This window comes from Solanum pennellii, chromosome 11, assembly GCF_001406875.1.
Source record: "Solanum pennellii chromosome 11, SPENNV200".
Taxonomy (NCBI): Eukaryota; Viridiplantae; Streptophyta; class Magnoliopsida; order Solanales; family Solanaceae; genus Solanum; species Solanum pennellii.
Window position 1 is genome coordinate 58,818,137 of NC_028647.1, and position 16,881 is coordinate 58,835,017.

The window sequence follows — 16,881 nt, forward strand, 5'->3', positions numbered from 1 at the left end:
CCCCCCCAATCTTCTGTTTTAGGGAAGCAAAGTTTTTTCCAAAAGATCCAATGGTATTTTCTGTTGCATTCCGAGGACCCCAAAAGAAGTTAGCAAGAGATTTTTCAATAAGATCAAGAATAGTCTTCGGAGGATGAGCCAAAGAGATGATATGTAAGGGCATCTAGTGCAACACTGATCTAATAAGAACAACTTTGCCACCCATAGAGAGCTTACCCAACCATCCTTGAGTTGTTGACAGTTTTGGAGACCATACTACTAAAGTAGGTAATTTTCTTTCTTCCCGAGTAAATAGGGCATCCCAGATAATTAATAGGGAAAAAAGAGTGGAAAAATCCTATAAGAATTTTAATATCCTCAATAAGATGGGCAGAAATATTAGCAGAGATCAAAAAAGTTGATCTCTTCTTATTAACCATATGACCAGATCTTGATCATAGGTATCCAACTTTGTTAATCATCATAGCAATAGAAAGAAGATCACCAGAAGAGAAAAGAATGGCATCATCTGCAAGAGTAAGGTGACTAATAAGGAGGCTACCTTTATCAATAGAGTATGGAATGAGGTTGTCTAGAGGAAGTTGATCCATTAAAGTAGTAAGCAATTCTGCACCCATGACAAACAGGGAAGGGGACAAAGGTCACCTGCTCAAGACCTCTAGAAGATTTAAAGAAACCATACCTGACTCCATTGATAATGATAGAACCAATTGTTAGAGATCAATTTAACAATCATATCAATCCAAGGCTCTGAGAAACCCAAGTGTCTCATAACCAAGCACAAAAAGTCCCAAGCAACCCTGTCAAATGCTTTAGCCATATCTAATTTGAAGACAACATTGCCATTTACATTTTTTCTGTTCAAATTATGAACAAGTTCTTGAGTAAGCATGACATTGTCGGAAATGGATCTACCGTTCAGGAAACCGCTTTGATTAGGAGAAATGATCTTATTCATAATTTTAGAAATCCTATTGTTAAGCAATTTGGAAATGATCTTAGAGATGAAGTTGCTCAGACTAATAGGTATAAAATCAGTGAATTCTCGGGGGTTGTCAACTTTAGGAATAAGAACTAGATTGGTATGCGTGAACGATCTGGGAAGTTCATTACCAGCAAAGAAATCCAGAATAACCATTAACAGATCAGAAGAAATAATGTTCCAGCAAAAGTGAAAGAACTTACCTGAAATGCCATCTGGACCAGAAGGACTAACACTGCTCATGGAGAAAACAACTTCTTTGAGCTCTTCCATGTTCCGGAGTTCTATTAACATTCTGTTGCCATCTTCATCTACCACTCTCCACAACTTTCTAAGAATAGAATAATCTCTACAAGTGGTTTCTTGGGAGAACTATTGCTCAAAGAACAAAACGGGCAATATCATCAGTGTTATTAAGCCATGTGCCATATTTCTTTTAAATTCTAGAAAGATGTAACTTTTTCCTTTTAGATTTAATAACAGAATGAAAAAACATAGTGTTATCATCCCCATCTTTAAACCATTTGAGACCGGCCTTTTGTCTCCAAAAAGATTCTTCCTTCTTAATGTGCCTAATGAGAAAAGCATTAATGCAATCATACTTCATTTGGTTAGCCTCAGAATTATTAGTCAAACAATTTTGCTCCAGTATTTCAAGCTTAGATTGAAGCTCTTTGGTACCAATTGTGTTTCTAGACCAGTGTGAGAGACTTTTACAAACATTCTTAAGCTTGAGATGAAATTTCCATATAGGGCTCCCTTCAACATGAATGATATAAGCATCTTCAACTATTTGCATAAAACCTTCATCTTCTGTCCAGAAATCAAGGAATCGAAAATATTTCTTCGGTTCCCTTAGAGAGTTGGAAATGGATATTAACATAGGAGCATGGTCAGATCCGGTTCTAACTAAATGCTCAACAGATGATTCTGAGAATATTTGGATCCACTCAGAATTGACAAGCGCTCTATCCAATCTAGCCCAGATCCTTCTTTTAGGAGCCCGACCGTTACACCAAGTGTAGTGAGAGCCACTGAAACCTATGTCAAGAAGACTACTATCCAATATACAATTGATAAAAGGAATTTAGAGATGTTATGAGAATTACCACCCTTCTTTTCTTCTAGAGTAATAATGGAATTAAAATATCCTATCACCATCCAAGGAGAAGAGTTCACAGTAGCAAAGGTCTTAATATCATCCCAAAGATCTTGCCTATAATGCATCTTACATTTGGCATACACAATAGAGATGTATAAGGATGAACCAACACGTGACAATTTAGTCATTGTCAGCAATAACATTGCACTCCAGAGCATCTTCTCCAAAGATCAAAATTTTATTATTGAGATTGGCATAAGCGAAGTCAAAACCCAATCTTCTTTTATACCTATGCAGTTTAGAGCTATTAAAGAAAGGTTTTGTAACTGCAATGAAGCTGAGATTATGAGTTATTTTAAGTTGAATAAGTCTGTCAAAGGTACCTTGAGAATTGATGCCTCTAAGATTCCAAATAAGTGGACTTAATCATTAAAAAGTTGCACATAGATAATCATTGTTCTGTGAGTATTTAACAGAAGGAATACCTTTGCCTCGTCGACCTGTCCTACCTCCTCTATATGGCTAACCTCCTCTTGTAGATTCTAATCCTCTGGGATATAGGGTATGCTTGTCAGATATATCGTCAAAAGCTTGGTCAATTTCAATTTAAGGGATATATTGAGAAACAAATGTTTCAACATGTTGGATAGTAGTATCATCATTATTTGTAGAGATATTATCTAGACTGTCTTCACTAGAGTTAGCTTTGTCCTCCATACTTTCATACTCATCTTCAGTATCACTAACAATAAGATTTTCATCATCATCGTTGTCTGATTCTTGGTTGGATGTCATAAAATCAAAAGCCACGTCATTATAACTTTTATAGTCAGAAACATCATTTCTTATGTATGTTCAACCTTGTGGGATTTCTTGCTTCATATTTGTTGGAACTATGGTCTTGTGGGGGATTCGGGGGTTTGTGTTGCGGTATTTTTTGACAGTTATCCTTCAAAATTGTAATCCATTTTACTGGCTTGAAAGGTGTTGTTCACACGGTCAGATTGGCTAGGCATTTGAATATGGCTTTGTATAATGTTTTTGGGATCGGAAGCTTCTTGGGTGTTGCTAGTATCAGAAATTTGGTTTGATGTACCTCGAATTTGATTAAAAATAGGAGGTTGGGTAGTACTAGGTTGAGTTCTGTGTAAAGAAGCTGAAGAATTTTGCTTTGTATTTTCTTGGTTGCTTTGGTTGAGTATCATCTGGGAAGTGTTTTGTATAGGTATTGAACTTTCTTTCTTTTTTTGTCTTTTCCAGTGTCATTGTTCTTGTGAGAAGCAGACCTTTTAAACATACAAGTCAGAATCATTTTGGTTATGGAAAAACTTGGTATTAAGTTGATGAGTATTGATGTCGTGTAGTGAATCCTGCCGAGCTCCATTGTTGTTGTTTTGAGGATTTTGACCAGTTTGCATTAGCCCTTCATCATTGTATTGTGAGCATTCCTTTTAGCTTTTTTAGGAAGTTCCCATTGTTCATTGTCAACCTCCTTGCTAGGGATCTCTTTTAGACTTGAAAGTTTCATCTCTCTTTTTGTTTCTACAAGAACTTTGATCATGACCTTGCATCGCACAATAAAGACAATATGAAGGAGCTCGTTCATATTCAATATCTAAACAATAACCATCTTCGACGGCAGAATCCAATCTCTTAAAGCCACCCAAAGTTGATCTTGCTTGGGTTTAGCAAATCGATTTTGACTTTAAGTTTCACCACATTACCCCTTGATTTGGAGTAGGTAGCAATATCTGGAGCCATAGCAGTCCCTATATAGCTAACCGTTCAGGAAAGAATATCCCATCTAAATAAGTTCCCAAGGAAGTTGATGGATTAACATCCAAACAAGAGCTATAGTGGTCTCATTCTCGGGTACAAAATTGAGGGTCCATCTAATGATCTTCAAACTATAAGGACTAAGAGTAATGGAAGGCATAAAATATACATGGTAAAAAATATAGATCATTTATAAAGTCGATGTAAACGTGGCTAAGATCAAAGTAAGCAATTTTGATGCTACCTTTCAATGGAACATGACTAACAAAGAGTTTTCGAACTTCTTCCATGCTTGGTTTTCCTCTTGTAAATTTTCCATCAATGGTGCGCTTACAGTCTTCCGCAAGGTTGACAAAGTGATCTTAAGTTGTGAATAAACTGCGGGCTTACCCATATGAGTTCCATTGTAATATCAACTGGTTGCTTTCCAACAACACTATCAGCTAGTGATGCACTAACAGTAGAAGCAAAAGAAGGCTTTGAAACAGAGAGGGGAGGCCAGGTTTGATTTTTTAGATTATTGTCACTGTTATTGGCAGGATTAGAACTTGTGAGGGGCTGATCAATTTGTTGAGCATTAATGTGTCTTTGAGGGGGATCAAAATTGGAGGAAATTTTAGGGGTATTTTTTGATTAGGGTGAGAAACTTTGGTCTTGGTTCATATTAGAAGAAGGATTAGAGCTGAGTTGTAGTTGGGATTAGGTTGCTGAGATACAGAGACAGGTTGATTTTTGGCCGGAATTATGGTCTCCGTGGGCGACGTTGGGGCGGTAGAAGAGGAAGTAGCCATTGGAACAGTGGAGGGAAGGATTCTTGTCGATTTCTCATTGGTTAAAAAGGGGTAAGGGATCAGGTGGTTCAGGGGGCGGGGGCATCGGGGCCACAGCTGGCCTTTGGCTTCCTTTTGCTTGCAGATAGAAAGAGGGCAGAGAGCAATTTGTAGAGAGAGAAAACTTTTCGAACAAACAGATTTAGAAACTTTATTTATTTAAACATTCAGTTTGAACATCTCATCACAAGCATACCCCTTTCCCACATAATTATCCTTCTTTACAATTACATATTAATCAAATTCAATAATCTGTATAAAGCCTGCTTTATTAAGAAGAAACTAGACAATAATTTTTTTCATGTATCATGAAGCATGATGGTTTTGAGACCTCAAAATGAGTATAATTTTTTAAATCAATCTTTGTCATAACAAATGCACTATCCATCAATACTCTCAACTATGTTTATGTTTTTAATAACTGCCACAAAAGGTTATCCGTTAACGTTTGCCTGAGGTGTAGGACCACGTTTTCAGAATCTGCAAAATCGAGTACCCATTGTTGCCACAAACAAAAAACGGTTGCTTATCTTGAACTTTTTGATTATTATTTTTCTTGAATTTTTTTCTTAGGATTCAAAGAAGTATTTTTGTGAGATTCAAGAGTAGCAATATTTAATTAATTTACCTTCGTTGTGATGTTGCTTTCTTCTGATTGTAAAAGTGCATCTGGCCTCTTGCCTACTCTTCCATACGTATTTTCATTATCGACGTCTCAAAAGAGATCTCCTTTTGTTTGTGGCGCAGAACTTTTTGAAATTCCTTCCAGAAGGTGGAGGTTTATCTACAATGCCACAAACAATAAGGTTATTTTCAATTTTGACCACTTTGGACTTGAGCTCTCCAACAATCATTATAAAGCTTGAGTTTGGTCTACCACTGATTTGTTGTTCACCATTTGAAAACGAAAAAATCTAGTAGCCGCATATTTTTTCGCTCCAACCTCATCGGTATCATACTTACTTTGCAGCGTTTTCCAAATATTCTTTGCACTAGAGTAAGTTCTATCATAAAAATTATTAGATAGACAATTAAGAATATAATATCGACATTTATAGAAATCACCAGCGTACTTTTCTACTTTCTCTAAATGAAAAATAGTTTCATCATCATTCATAGAGGTGATGTCAACTTTATTGATATGTTTCAATAAGGGGCAACCTAACCTGGACAGTGGCACTCTAGATTGCACACAAAGCTGATTACCGAAGAGGGTAATGATGAGCTTCATACAACACCCATGGAGGATGAAATTAAAAATGTTGTGTTCAGTATGAGTGCAGATAGCATTGCAGGACCTAATGGCTTCAATGGTAAGTTTTTCATACATGTAGGGATATTATCAAATATGATGTTTGTGATTTTGTTGCTGAATTTTTCTCTGGAAAAAAACTCACTAAATATTTCACTCACACGTGTTTGGCTCTTATCCCTAAAATTGAGTCCCCTTCTAATTTTTTTGAATTAAGGCCTATTAGATTAAGTAATTTTTCTAACAAAATTTTTTCTAAAATTCTAGCTAGAAGGTTCAATCTATTTTGCATAGACTCATATCTATTAATCAAATTGGGTTTCGTTTCGGGCTTTGATTACTGAAAATTTCATGCTTGCTCAGAAATAATTAATGGTATGTCTAAGCATAATATTGGTGGTAATATTGTCATCAAATTAGATATGGCTAAAGCATATGATAGAATGACTTGGAATTTTCTAATGGATGTTCTTAGAAGATTTGGCTTCTCAGATAGATGGATAAATTTAGTGTAGAATCTAATTTCTAATGTGTGGTATTCTATTTTGATTAGTGGATCTAGAAATGATTTTTTCTCTTTTGCTCAAGGTTTAAAACAAGGTGATCTTTTGTCCCCCTCTTTGTATATTTGGGTACTGAGGTCCTTTCTAGAACTTTAAATAATTTACTTACTCATGATAATTTTATCCCTTTCTCAATGCATCAAAGAGGTCCTCAGATTAACCATTTAGCATATGCTGACAATATTGTTATCTTCAGTAGGGGTAAAAGTAAATATGTTAAGCTCATCATGAAACCAGATCAAGAACTATGAGAAAGCTTTAGGGCAAGAAGTCAATAAGAATAAAAGCTTTTTTTTGCTAACCCTAAGGCTAGTGCTTACAGAATCAACAAGATGAGATGATGTACTTATTTTTTGGAAAAAAATTTCCCTTTTACTTACTTGGGTTGCCCGATCTATATTGGTAGGAAAAAAATTTATTACTTTGATGATATGGTTACAAAAGTGATAAAAAGACTCAATAGTTGGCAGGGTAAGATGCTTACCTATGGAGGTAAAACTATTTTGAGTAAAAGTATTCTTCAATCACTTCCTATTTATACTCTCTCAGCGATTAATCCTCCCATTGGTAGTATTAACCTGTTAGAAAAGCATTTTACACGATTCTTTTGGGGTTTTAATGAAAACAAAGACAAGCACCATTGGAGATCTTGGAAAAATCTTTGTGTTCCTAAAAATGAAGGTGATATAGGTATTAGAAACATGGATGGAATCTCTAAAACCTTGTCCATTAAAAGATGGTGGAGATTTAGAACCAATAAATATCTCTGGGCTGATATTATGAAAGCTAAGTATTGTCACAGAGTTCACCCTTGTGTTAAAGCTTAGACCCCTGGTAACTCATGTCACATCCCAAAATCAAACCCTAGAAAACATGGCATTCTCGGAATGCAACCGGCGTACTTGACCTCTCGAAGGTCTTGTACAAGCCCTTCCGTATCGTTCATCGCATATAAACATCTGAAAAATAGTGCGGAATTAAAACTTTTCATAAACATTCTATGAGTCTTTAAAAACTCCTTCATATAAAAGTCATAGAAATACTAAGTCTCGTTTCATCAAATCATAGACACAAGAATACTTTAGACACAGCCCTTACAATACGAATATAGAAATACTTAATCTATTACAATACTTCAATAAAAGACATAAAGACATCTATGCGCTCGAGTCAAATGAGGACATACTTCAACTTCACTTGAATGATGTTACGATCCAAGTCTTGCTTCCCAAATCCTCCTAACCTACCAACCACTATAGAGATAGATAAAAACATGGAATTAGTACAACCACATGTGCTAAGTATGGCATAAATGCATAAAATCATGAAAACGGACATTTATTAGAAATATGCATCTTTTTCATTTTAATATCATAATATAGTCATAAGAATAACATTTAACACCTTAGAAACACACAAGATAACATTTAGACCATTTGTCACATTTTTAAGGTCACTTTACAGTGAACCCATTTCACTGTTACAGTGAAGTTCTTTCACTGTACAGTGAAGTATCTTACTTTCAATTTATACACTTTCTAGCATGTAGTCCTCTCACTAAAAGCTATCTTAAGACTCACTTAAGTAAGACAAAGAAAGACCGCCCATCCAACCTCTCTAGGAAAACCTAAATGATCCATAAGAACACCTATAATGAGTTACACACACTCACACTACATCACACATAGACAATATGACATTCTCCTTCCAAAGGCTATCAAAAGACTTACTTAAGTAAATCAAGAAGACAACGTCCATGATTCACCTCTTCAAGATTACCTAAATAATCCTTAAGACTACCTAAGGCTTAGATCATGTCCATGTAATCAGCATCATCCCTAACTAGAGTCATTTTTAAGACTTATCTAGGTAAGATATGAAATGACGATTCTCATGCCCCCTTCACACCTTAACTAGACAACCCTTAACTACTCTAGGTAAGTAATTATTCATTTAACATGTTTTCTTAACTTAAGTCATTACATTCATTAGTTTATATAAGACTCATTCATCACATAAGGACATTCAAGTAATGGTCTTGGACAAGACCTAGGGATTCTAACTAACACCTTCAAAGCCTATTGTTGAATGTCTAGAGAGCGTCCCATACCACCACCTAAACTTCATAGAACTTTTCTAATACTAGTAGGTATCCCATATGATGAGAATAGGCAATAACCGACATAGACCATGAAAGCTAGACATGGAATCCGGAGTTCTAACCTACTCCAATGAGGGTGTTCTACTTGCCAATGGTAGAACTTGGACACATCCCATGTAGGCACATGGTTAAGGAATATGAAGGGCGTGCTTTGTACTCTTGTCTCATCCTTTAACTAGAGCTACTTCCCTTACCATACTCACTCAATGCTAGCCTTTGTTCTCATAGAATAATTTACATTAAAGGTTCATGTAAAGGGGTTCCATATCTAGTTCATAACCCAATCACATTTACCCTACCAAATAGGTCCACTAGGGCTATCTTACAATGTCGACAAGAAGCTCATAATGACTTTCCTAAGGATCGATATGATGTCGTTCCATCCAACCAACCTTAAGTCAATCATTCCTTTACTTGAAGGATACCATTACGGCTTTCGACTTCAACATTCATAACCTTACCACTAGGTTCAAGGTTTCATAATAAGGACTCTCTTAACATCATTTAAGGTCTCATGTCATTCATACATACAAGACTAAGAGGATTTAGCATCCTAAGTCAATACACCTCATATTCACATTCATACATGCATCAAGTAAGGGACACAAGTCAACCAAGACAAGACACAACATACTTGACTTTAACACATATTACATGTCATTCTAGAAACACATAGAAAACAACCATTATCATTCTTTAAGTCATTCAATACACTAAGATATCATCATCGATATGACCATCATAGACTCATATAGTCAAGTAGGAATAACCATACATCAACCCTAAGACTATACACATCAAGACATCGTCATAATCTAACATGATCACCTAAATAGCATCAATAGAAGAACACATACACTTTCACATTACTTATCATGTAGATAGATACTATCCAACTTCATATAATCAACTACACAAATCATCATAATACTTGAAGTAGTGCCGTCAAGGCCATGATCGTCATAATATATAAAGTAACGCCGACAAGGCCACATCAATTGCAAGTAAAGCACATAACACCGCCACCATAAGCGGACCATACCAATCACAACATAGTTGAAGTCTAATTAACATAAAATAAAGGGAAATAGGGCAGCGTACCACCACTCCATCCAATACTTCAATCCAATGTTAAATCATCCAATTCAATATCATAAGGCCCTTACCCATGGCCATGAACATCAATTCAATATAAAAACTATGATACTCAATGAAACTAGGTCAATTCATTATAGATTCATCAATCTAAGACAACCTAGATATCAATTCAATACAATTATTACATCAATCAATAGCCCATATAAAACTACATTAGAATTCATAAACATTAAGTCCAAATCACTCAACCCATAAAGTAGTCAAAAACTAGGGTTCATCAATTACATGGGTTCATAGGTAATTGAGTTAAAATCATATAATTAATAACAATTCAATCAATATTCAATGCTTAAAAACCTTTAATGCACATACCGATGGATAGATCATAAAATTGGACAATTCATCTTTTAAAACTTTAGAAATTTTCTTTGAAAGTTGGGCTCCTTGATGAATAGAGTTTAAATGATCAAAATCATACCTAAATAAAGCTAATCCTCCAGTTTGATGAAGAATCTCCACTCAATTCTCCAATCCAAGCAATTCCTTGACTTTTGGCTCCAATGGAGTTCTAGAGAATTTCAAAGGGAATTTGTGTTTTCATTTTGAAGAATGAGATCTTCTAGGTGTTTTAGGCTTATAAACATGTTTGAAATACTCAAAAGACCCATAAGTTACCGCTCTTTCTCCTATTTGAACGTTGGGTGAAATTACCAATTCACCCTTCATATAACAGTGAACCTGCGCAGGAAACCAGTACCATCGACGGACCGTCCCTTGACCAACGGACCGTCTTGTTGGTCCGTAGTTTGGGACTGAGGCTTGTCTTCGGCTCCTCCTTCCCCATGCCTAAGTGTCCATCAACAACCCCTCACCTACGGGGCGTCGACTGACCCACTGGACATTGATATACCGTGGTTTCACGGTATTTTTAATGCTTTTTCCTTAAGTTTAGTGTGTGTCCAAAAGACTTTTTGTATTGATTTTTAGTAAGTTTCTCCTTATTTGCAGGAAATCTGTCCAAAGATGAACGCGGAAGTTTTTGAGCAAGAAATGCAGAAAAGTTACCACCTACAGAGCTTGTGACGGTCCGTCGAGCTTGTGACGGTCCGTAGGTGGCATCGTAGTGAAGCTGCTGAACGAAGATGGGGAAGTCTGACCTAAGTGTGGGATTACGGAAGTCCATGATGGACCGCCAATCCACGATGGTCCGTCCTGCTGGTTCGTCCCAATGATCAGAGAGTAGTCCAGTAACCAAATTCCAAGAAGTTCAAGTATTATGGAACGGAGACCCTCGACGGACCGTCGTGCTTGGAATGGTCCGTCATACCTGTTCGTTGAGGGTAATGAAGAAAGCAGAAGAAGAATTTGTGAAGTATGGGACGACAGAGGCCATGACTGCCCGTCGTGACCACGACGGTCCGTCACGAGGTCCGTCGACCCAGCCGCGTTTTGACAGATTTTCAGTAATTAGAATCCTTCTTTTATTAGGTTTTGTTTTTATTATAAATAGTTCGAAAAACCTCGTTTTTAGGGTTAGACTTTTGATTGTTAGACTCTTGGATAGTAGACTCTTTGATATTAGACTTTTTGATAATTAGCCTTTTGGATAATCTTTAGTTCTCTTGTTCAAGTATTGAAGGATTAATTTCAGTAATTGATACACTTTTTCTGGAATTGATTGTTGGTGCTTTTGTTGATTAATCAGGTGAATTTCTGGATTTTATTCTTTCTCATCAAAGCAAGTGCATGAATTCTTATATCCAGTATATGAATAGTGTAATTATTACCATGGGTAACTAAACTCCATAACTAGGGTTGTGGGAACCATGGGTGAATAATGAGGTAAAATCTAATTAAAATAGCAATTCTAGAATAGTGTCTTGCATGTATTGATAATTCTTTCGTTTAGAAGTCTTTTTAACGGATGGACAACGTTGGAACTCGCCTTAATGCTACTTGTCGGACCAAGGAGGTAGATTATAGGAAAAGAACTATCAACATAGATTTAGTATATACTATCTAATAGGCTAGTGTCGATTGATACGAGGTAATAACTTAGTCAAATATCGAATACAATGCTTAATATGAGGTAAAGGTAAGGGTTAGTATAGCAACACACGTAGCCGGACCAAGGTACGGAGTGAAATTTTCTAGATGCCGGACCAAGGATTTAGAGATACATAACTTATCACTTTACATGCAAGATACTAGGAAAGAATTGTTATAGTTAGAATTATCAAGTTAGGAACCTGTGGGGAACACTTAAGCCCTAGTTACTTTTATTAATTAATTAAGCTCCAAGATTTGAATCTGTTAGTTGTTTACTTTAATCTAGTTAATTACTTTCATTAATTTAGAAAGAAAACCCTTTACTGTCTTTTGTTTTCTAAGGAAAATAATTTACTAAATAATAGTAATAATAGAATAAAGTAAAGTCTGAACTATTTTCCTCGTGGGAAAGATCCCAACCTCATTAGTTGGGTTCTTTACTTGATACGACCGCTTTACTTCTTATTTAAGAAGTAAGTTTGAGCGTATCAAATTTTGGCGCCGCTGCCGGGGAAAGTAGCTTTTAGATTAACTTAAACTTATTACTAAAGTTTAGTCAATATTTTCTTAATTTTACTTTGTTTATTATTTTTGATATTTGCAGAACTATCTTCCTTGTATGCCAAATACACGGAGAGGAAGAGAACCCTTGTTTCCCTACGATCACGAATTAGAGCATACACTACGCTATATGAATCGAAACTTGGGTATTAATGATGATGATCCAAACCAGAACATCCCAGCTCCGGTTGATGTTCATGGTCAGTTATTACCCGATGATCCGGGTGAAAATCAACAAAGGGGACAAAATCCCTTTCCACGCCCTCAAGAATACTACAGAGGTTATGATAATATTGCAGACTCTGATGGGCCACTTGTCTTGCACCCTTTACCACAAGGCCACACCTTTGTGGTAACTAGTAGTCTGCTGCAAATGCTCACTACTAGAGGTTTGTTTTCAGGGCTACCTTCTGAGGACCCACATGCCCATATAGCTAAGGTAAGGGCAGTGTGTAAAAGTTGTGTAGGGAGGCCTGATTTGGATTTGGATGTAATAAAGCTAAGAGTATTTCCTCTCTCACTGACGGGAGAGGCTGCTATTTGGTTACTGAGCTCCCTTATAACTCAATTTTCACTTATAACCAACTAAGAGACGTTTTCTTAGCACGTTACTACCTGGTCTCCAAGAAACTAAATCACAAAGACAGAGTGAACAACTTTGTGGCACTACCAGGAGAGTCAGTTAGCAGTTCTTGGGATAGATTCACTTCATTTTTGAGAAGTGTCCCCAATCAGCGCAGAGATGATGAGTCACTGAAGGAATATTTCTATCGGGGACAGGATGATAATAATAAAGCGGTATTGGATACTATAGCGGGTGGTTCTTATGGGGAGTGTCCTTATGCCGAGATTGCCAAAAAGTTAGAGAAAATCTCCCGGAATAATAAAGCTTGGAGTACTAGGAAGTCAGATACTGGAAGAAATACCTTCGCAGTGCAATCCACACACAACCCAGCCACAGATGAGATTCGTGAGGAGATGGCTCAGATGAGAATTAAGCTTGGGTTGGTATTAAAACATGTCACTGGGGGTGCAGAAAAGATAAATGCAGTTAACTACTTGTCTAAACCACCACCACCAAATGAAGAATGCTATTATGAGGAGAATTCCTATGCGGTAAATGAGCAGACGGGGGGTTTCCGACCGAGTGCCCAAGGCTCAAATCAGGAAAATTGGCGCCAAGGTCAAGGAAACCAAGGTCGGATCTATGGTAACTATAACCGTGAGGGTCATTATGTCCGAGATGAAAACTACAACCGCGACAACAACTTCAACAGGGGTAACTATGGTAACAGAAATGATAGGAATGGGCCCTATGTCCCTCCTCAAGATCATGAAGTTACTCCTAGGGATGGTGGAGATAGTATGGCGCGAGTTGAAGATATGTTGCACAAAATGATGAGGAGGTTCGATGATAGTGATGAGCACATTAAAGAGTTAAGGAGTGATTTAGCGAGTATTGGGCAGAAAGTCGATACACATGCAATATCAATTAAGCATCTTGAGTTGCAAATGGCCCAATTATCTGCGACTGTGAACACATGGCAACCGGGCACTCTTCCTAGCAACACTGTCCAAAATCCGGAAAATGATGGACACTGTGTGGCAATCACTACTCGGGGTGGTAAGCAAACCATTGACCCACTTATGCCATCTAATGAGGAAAAGGTGATAAAAGATAATGATAAAATGGTAGAGGTTAGTGGTGAAGTAGAAGATAACACCGGAAAAGATGCTGAAGTGCATACAAAGGTAATTCCCATGCCTAGACCACCCCCCCTTTCCTCAAAGATTAGTGAAAAAGACCAAGGATGGTAAATATCAGCGTTTTATAACAATGTTGAAGCATCTTTCTATCAATCTCCCTTTGGTAGAAGCTCTAGAACAAATGCCCAGTTATGCCAAGTTTATGAAAGATCTGGTTACAAAGAAAAGATCGATCACTTTTGAGGATGATGATAGAATGCAGCATTGTAGTGCTATTGCCACAAGATCTCTAGTACAAAAGAAAAAAGATCCGGGTGCATTCACTATTCCTTGTACAGTCAGGTCATTACATTTTGCGAAAGCATTATGTGATCTGGGGGCAAGCATAAATCTCATGCCCCTCTCGATTTACAAGAAGTTGGGTTTGGGTGATCCAAAGCCCACTGCGATGTGGCTACTGATGGCCGATCGAACAGTAAAAAGGCCTATAAATACTGCACGATGTGCTAGTAAAAGTGGAGTTGTTCATATTTCCGGCAGATTTTGTTATTCTTGATTGTGAAGTCGATTTTGAAGTGCCTATTATTCTTGGGAGGCCATTCCTCGCTACGGGTAGAGCCTTAGTTGATATGGAAAAGGGGCAGATGAAATTTTGGTTGAACAATGAAGAAGTGACCTTCAACATTTGTAGGTCATGAGGCAGAGTGGTGAGCTCCAATCGGTATCTGCTATATCCTACAAAGAAAAGATGAAGAAGTACCATGACCTAAAAATTGAAAAACGAGAGTTTATGGTTGGGGATTTGGTGCTTTTATACAATTCTAGGTTGAGCTTGTTTCCGGGCAAGCTCAAGTCCAAATGGACTGGCCCTTACTTGATTACCCAACTATTCCCTCATGGAGCAGTTGAGTTGGAAACCAAGGAGGGTGTGCGGTTTAAGGTGAATGGACAATGAATAAAAACCTATTTAGGGCATGCTGAATCAGCAAATGAAGTGATCGAGGCATACCATCTTGATGAAGTCTGAGTGATCAAGTGTCTTCAGTCGTGCCGCGACGTTAAATCAGGCGCTTGTTGGGAGACAACCCAATACGTATAGTTTTCTTTCTAGAAATAGAAGAAGATTCTACTAATGGGTTTTAAATTTGCAGGTAGCACATCACCAGGAAATTCTGCTATTAATTACTCTACAACAGTCACTGACGGATACATTGCCGGACCGTCACGCATGCGACGGACAATCGTATGAATTCGTCGTGCCAGGTACGTCTTTCATTTATTTTCAAAATTAGGGCACACACGATGGAGCCCATGACGGACCATCGCATCTGCGATGGACCGTCATCGGGGACTCGTTGCATCATTAACCAGCATACCCGACCCGACCCAGCTGGGGAATTTTAAAATTTGTCAACATTTAAAAAACCCCACCCCTTCATTTCAACCATTCCTTTCCCTCTTTCTCCCATTCCCTCCCTTTCAAACTTCCAACTTCCTACCTCTCTTCTCTATCAACTGATCACTTCCCCAAATCCCCAATTCTGGAAATCTTCTTTCTACTGGTCAGAGTCTGCTGACTGTGGTTCTGCTCTTGATAACCAAGTGCCTCACTTGCTTATTTTTCTCCTCTTCTCAGGTATGTCTCTGATCTCTACCCATTTACATTGCATTTTTGTTTTTCAATTAGTATTAGCATATTTCTTTTTGGTGGGTCTTTATTCTTTGATCCAATTTTGTCTGACCTAGGTTAAGAATCCTCAAATTGACTTGTTAAAACTCGAGAAATTAGTGCTTTAGCATTGCTAGTTTGCTAGATATTTGGGTTAGAAACATGTAGGTTAACACTAAGTATTCCGTTTGAGTCACAGGGGATGATTGTGGCATCCTCAGTTCTGTCACTGAATGACAGAACGACACCCCGATGACGGACCGTCGTACCCACGACGGACCGTCATAGGGTCTGTTCTAACACCCCACTATTAGTTTTCCCTAAGTGTCCACCAACGGACACATGCGACGGACCGTCGTTCCCACGACAGTCCGTCCTGCACAACCGTTCTGGTTGTCAGAGACCTTGTCCTAAGGGTCTCCATTTTTTTTAAGTGTCCTCTGACGGACATCTACGACGGACCGTCATACCCTCGACGGTCTGTCCTGCACAACGTCATGGTTGTCAGAGACCCTTGTCCTAAGGTTCTCCATCTTTTTCCAAGTGTCCTCTGACGGACATCTACGATGGACCGTCATACCCTCGACGGTCCGTCCTGCACAACCGTCATGACGGTCAGAGACCCCTCTCCTAAGGGTCTCCATACTTTTTCTAAGTGCCCCACAACGGACATCGACGATGGACCATCATTGTCACGACGGTCCGTCCTGCTTATCCGTCATAACTGTCAGAGACTTTCCTTCAGGGGTCTCCACATAAACATAGTTGAAGTAAGACACGACGGACCCCACGACGGTCCGTCATACTCATGACGAGTTGTCACCTGGTCCATCGTGTTTCACTATTACTACAGAGATGTCATTACAGCTTTGCTCTTATGTTTATTTTGTGTCGTTTTTGCTTGTCTTGTTTGCTCCTTCTAGTAATAATAATGATTCTTTACAGGTACTATCTCTAATGGCACCGAAACAAAATCGAGTTTACGCATGTGGGCATTCAAAGTCTGTCGCCCCGTCTGCCCGACTGGTTATAGGCTCTGATGATGAGCATGATCCCGAGTATGTGCCCCTAGGCACTGCCACTCCAGCACGAGCTGCACGTGCAACCAGAGCTACGCCCAAAAAGGTGGCG

General features: G+C 38.1%; 1 protein-coding gene across 12 annotated transcripts in view; it reads right to left on the reverse strand.

The window, feature by feature from the left end:
• Positions 1-4,836, reverse strand: part of LOC107004487 (protein NLP6-like) — a 10,431-nt gene extending 5,595 nt beyond the window's left edge. For 9 of the 12 annotated variants that reach the window (XR_003575262.1, XR_003575266.1, XR_003575263.1 and 6 more), the window contains exon 1: positions 1,186-4,836. The gene's annotated coding sequence lies outside the window, so the exon portion shown is untranslated. The remainder of the gene's footprint in view (positions 1-1,185) is intronic. The other 3 variants (XR_003575267.1, XR_003575268.1, XM_027913071.1) reach the window with 3 other exon arrangements.
• Positions 4,837-16,881: the final 12,045 nt, after the last annotated feature.